Source organism: Camelina sativa, chromosome 12, assembly GCF_000633955.1.
Source record: "Camelina sativa cultivar DH55 chromosome 12, Cs, whole genome shotgun sequence".
NCBI lineage: Eukaryota > Viridiplantae > Streptophyta > Magnoliopsida > Brassicales > Brassicaceae > Camelina > Camelina sativa.
Window position 1 is genome coordinate 23,468,928 of NC_025696.1, and position 5,537 is coordinate 23,474,464.

Below are 5,537 nucleotides of genomic sequence, written 5' to 3' on the forward strand. Positions count from 1 at the left end.
TTAACATCTTCAAATAGATAAAATTGACAGATTCAGTAGACACAAAAATTAGGTTATGTCTCTTACCTTGTTTAGTCCAACTCCGTGGTCAGCGTTACAAGAGACGATGTTGTAGAAGCAACATATGGGAGATTCATCTGGAATGTAAAAAGAAAGTGAATTACATAGTAATTGAAGGTTTTGTGAAAAGATGAGAGGTTGGAGAGAGAGAAAGAGATAAAGAATCGTGAAAAGAGATTTCTGAATGAAAAATATGATAATTAAGAAACAAGAAATCTAACAGGGTAAATTTTCTTTTTAATCTGGTCTTGTGGCAGGTGGGAGAAAGAATAAACGAAAGTGGCATCTTCCAAAAGAATTGCTACTGTTCATGGCATAAGTAACAAATTTCTCTTTTAATTTAATCTGTTAGAAATAGTTTGTGGCGTCAATAACAATAATTTAGTCTTTGTAAAATTTTAGTAACAGTTTTTGAGTTTTTTTGTTTTTCGGTATTTAAATTTTATTAGTATTAACTATTAAATGACTGTTTTATCTGCAATTTTTTGTTCTTATTATTTTACTACCAAAAAGCCTCTACTATTAATTAATTATAAAACTAGAAGAGAGGAATCGTAGGAAGTTTGGCAACTTATGTTTGAGTTTTTAAGTTTAGATTTCAGTATATAGATTTTGGATCTTATAGTTTTTTCCTGATTTTATGTTTTGTATATAGATATAAATTTATACAATTTAAAAAGGTTGTATGGAAAAACTTGACTTTAATTTTTTTGAAAAACATTACTATATAATTTAGGATACATTAAAGATTTTAGTATAAAATTTTTGGTTCCATCTTCTAATAGAACATGATAACGTCCAAAACAAACTCCTAGTATGAATACAAGTTTCTTTGAATATCTAACTTAAATCTAGTGTATTAATAGTGTTCAACATCAATTTATAGGTTTCAATCATATAAAATACCAAGCACTAAACAAAATATTAAATTTAAAGTCATATATATCTACATCCTCCATGCATTCTCATAACTAATCACAAACATTGATATAATCCTTAATTTGGTATAATTTAAGATAGACAGACAAGATAGATAATCCCCTAAAGTTTATTATACTAAAGATTCCAAAACTAAAATTGCAAATGTCTGAAATGATATATCATCTAAAGAATAATGCTAAAAGAATTATCGGACTACCAACCAAAATGCAAGAATGGTTGTCATGACCATACATTTTTTTTTTAAACAATATATATTATATTATCATGGGTAATCAGTTTCATTACAAGGCCAAAAGCCCAAACTAGCCGCAGGCCCAAAAGACAAAAGAAAGAGATATATCCCTTACCTGCATCTTGCATCCTGCATCAAGGAGGACAAACAAAGGACAGCCACCTACAGGGAAAAAACGAAAATGGAGACAACACAGCGGGAGATCAACTTAGGCAGGCTGGAACCGATCAAACCAAGTACATAGAGCAGAGTCTTCCAAGTTGTGTGACGACTGTAACCTTGAGAGTGGAATTAATCAAGCTCTAATGATAAGTTGGATATCCTTTATGAGGAGGTGAGGTGGTCTAACTTTGCCTGTGTGAATACGAAGGTTATGTTCCTTCCAGATAAAGTAGATTGATGCCTGATACGCTAGCTTGATGATGAGAGAAATATTCCTGTTTGATGAAGCTCCTGTCAACCAGACAAGCGAGTCCATAAACTGAGTAGGCGGGGTCAAAGAAGCTCTCGTAGTGAAGAAGCTCCAAACAGTTGTACTGAAACTACACTTAAAGAACAAGTGATCCCTCGATTCGTCCTGATCATTGCATATAACACATACATAAGGAATATTGAGGCCCCAATTCCTCAATCTATCCCTTGTGTGTAGTCTGTTCCACGCCACCACCCAGCAAATGAAAGCATGCTTAGGAATTCGATCTTTGAACCACACTACCTTATGCCACAAAACCTCATGCATAGTTGGGTGCAAGGCCAGCCAAGTTTTTTGTGTAGAAAACTTTCTTGAGGGAGCATTGTTATCAGCCTTCCACAGATAGACATCACCATGTTGACACTCTATCAAAGGTTCGACGCTTGGCAGGATGCTTTTTAGCAGGCAGATGATTGGGTTTCTGCTTCTGATTCTAGCAAGCCACCACGATCGACCCTGAATTGCATCCCGTACCACAACTTGAAGGGGTAAAACCACTGTTTGAGGGCCCATCGGACCCACCAGCTCCACAAGAGGACCTAATCCAGTCCAATTGTCATGCCAGAAATTTGCTGATGCACCTGAGCCAATCTCACAAACTAAAAAAGGTCTAGCTAGGGGGCTAAGCTTGCAAAGCTTATTCCAAATCCAGCTTCCTGAGGCACTAGGATTTAAGTCCTAAAATTCCGATACCCAATCAAGTGTTGCCTTATCCACGAAACCTAGAGAGACCCAGCTGCAGAAAACAGTAACCAGATGAGTTTAAGGGCGAGGACCTTGTTCCAATCTGCTAACCTTCTCAAACCAAGACCGCCACTCTCTCTCGGGGAGCATACAATATCCCAGGCAATTTTTGCTCCCCTAGCAGAGTTAGGAGCCCCTTTCCAGAGAAAAGCATTACACATTAGTTCTATATTCAAGAGGCATTGATTCCGCAAGATAAATATAGAGGCCCATAAGTTTATGGTGGAGTAGATAACCGATTGCAATAGTTGTAACCTCCCTGCGAAAGATAGATTTCTAGCAGTCCAAGCAGTAAACAGTGAGTTGATTTTGTCAATGAGGGGTTGGTAGTCCTGTTTTCTCATTTTTTGGGCCATGAGAGGAACACCGAGGTAACGAACAGGCAAGGATCCATGAGATATCCCAAACCTCTCAGCCATCAGTTTATTTTTTGTAACCTCGCCGCCATCAATCAATAGAGCTGTCTTTTGTCTGTTCAACCCCAAACCCGAGCCCCTCCTGAAGTCATCCAGGATCTCCAAAATTCCTTGAAGAGATGACTCAGCTCCATCGAAGAAAACCAGCACATCATCTGCAAAGCTTAGATGTGTGATTAAGGGGTTTATACACTTTGGATGAGGCTGAACTTGGCTTGTCGCACTCCCCGATCCAGGTGTTTGGCCAAAATGTCCATAACTAGAACAAATAGGTGAGAAGACATCGGATCTCCCTGTCTTATCCCTTTCTTCCCTTGAAAATGACCAATCAATTCCTCTTTGTAAGCTATGCTGTATGAAGGAGACGTTACACAAACTTTAATCCAGTTGATGAAGACTAGCGGTAGTTCCATTGCAATGAGAATATTGAGTAAGAAATCCCAATTGACATTATCATAAGCCTTTGAGAGATCGATTTGCAGACAACCCCTTTGTAACTTCCCCTTGGAAATGAAAATTATCCACCAGTTCAGAAGCGAGAAGCACATTTTCACCAAAAAAGTCTCCCTTTAATAAAGCCCACTTGGTTTGTTTGGACTGCTTGAGGAATGAAAAGCTTGAGCCGCTTTGATATGAGCCTAGTTATAACTTTGTAAATAGTATTACAGCAGGTGACCAGGCGAAACTGGGACAATCTATCAGCTCCATTACCCTTGGGAATGAGAGTGATGGCTGTGGAGTTGAATCTCTTGAGAAAATGACCTGTTCAGAAGAACTCCTGAATTGCAGCCACTGTAGAATCTTTTACTAACTCCCAAGTCTCCCAGAAGAACTCAACGGGGAACCCATCCAGACCAGGAGCCTTGCTTTTAGGCATGGAAAAGATTGAACTTATAATCTTTTCCTCTGAGGGAATGGCTTGCAACTGGTCTGCTAGGGCTGCATCACATCTAAAAGGGTGTACTTCTCATATATCCTCCACTGAGAACGAATTCACCATGTCACTGACAGCACCCAAGGACTGAGAGTAGTATGTCACAATCATCTGCTTAATCTGTTCGATGTTCTCTTCTTTAACTCCATCATCACCAATAAAAAAGCGAATGACATTTTTTGCATGACTAGCAAGGACCGTAGGGTGGAAAAAACTAGTATTAGCATCTCCCTCAGCTAGCCATCTTATCCTTGATTTTTTCCTATAGAAAGATTCAAGTGCAGCAGCAAAGACATCCCATTTTTTTCGTGCAACATGTTCCTCTCGGAATAAGGTGTCAAAGGGGTTGGATAGCAACTAGCTTTGTATATCTTCCAATGTGATGAGTGCCTCCTTAGTTCTTTGTTGGAGATTGCCAAAAACCTGCCTATTTAAATCCTTGCAAGCTCTCTTAGCAGCTTTCATGTGCTCTCCAAGCGAGAACATGTGAGATCCCACAGCAATATCCTCATTCCAAGCCTCAGTAAGCCGAGTCGCAAAACTGAGGTGAGTGGATAAGAAGGAGAAGTATTTAAAGATTTTCTTGGATCGAGATGGCTGGTTGATGATGGTGATAATGCAAGGGGCATGATCCGAATCTCCAGGCGAATCAATAGCTGAGATTGCACTTGGAAAGGTAGAGAACCATAGTTTGTTAGCTATAGCTCTATCCAACTTTCTTATAATGGGGTTCTCCTGCTGATGATTGGACCAAGTATAAAGCACCCCCCAACTTGGTATATCAGCTAAGTTGTTATCCCTCAAACAGTTCTGCAAATCCTCCATCCCTCTAAGTGGTAAATTAGAATGAAACATAGAGAAATGTTCATTGGAGTTGGCAATTTGGTTGAAATCTCCAACTAGCAGCCACAGAGTACGAGAGATTAGAGTAGAATTTGTTAAGTCAGTTATCTCTACCCATAAAGTCCTTCTCTCTATTTCCGTGTTTTTCCCATAGATGAATGCCACCGCAAAAGACTGATTAATACCCGTAATCTTAATACCACAAAGTATCATCTTTTCTGACTTCTTAAAGACCATCAGAGACACCAAAGGATCCAAAACAATCCAGATCCTACCCAAGGGAGAGGAGCAATAGTTGTTATCCATTCTCCATCATGGCATTGTCGCAGCTAACACTGTAGAAGCATTCTCCTCTGCCACATGGGTTTCCAAAAAACTTTCGACCAAAAGGTTGTTAGAATTAATCCAACTTCTTACTATTCGTTGACGAGAAGGACTATTCAAGCCCCTTACATTCCAGCAAAAAATCGTCATTAATATACAACAAAAGGTTGTGAAATCATATGCTTTCAAAAATGGGGTGTCTGACTCGAGGATCCTCTTCGTGTCGAGACGAGAGTAGTTGTAGGCGAAGATCTTACTTGACTGTGCCAAATTTTCAGGTGTTTCTTCCTGAATTTTGACGACATAACATCCCAGCCTGGAGGAATGGGGAATGTTGGGTCTATAGTAGGACCTGAGTCTCCTATATTGCGGTCAGGTTCCGGAGATTTTGCCATCTGTGCATTTGATGGGATCGGTTCAATAGTCCTATCAAGCATAGATAAAGTAGTCACAACTGCCAATTTTAAAACAGGTTTGACCACCCACTGTTCTTTGGACTTGTTGCCCATCGCAACAATCTGGGTTGTTTTTTCCCTTAGCTTATGCGATTCATTGTGTAAGGAGGGAGGG

The 5,537-nt window shown here is 39.3% G+C and overlaps 2 pseudogenes; both read right to left on the bottom strand.

Annotated features, from left to right (window-relative positions):
• On the bottom strand, window positions 1,208-3,414 carry LOC109127986 (annotated as a pseudogene).
• Window positions 1,208-4,971, bottom strand: LOC104732491 (annotated as a pseudogene).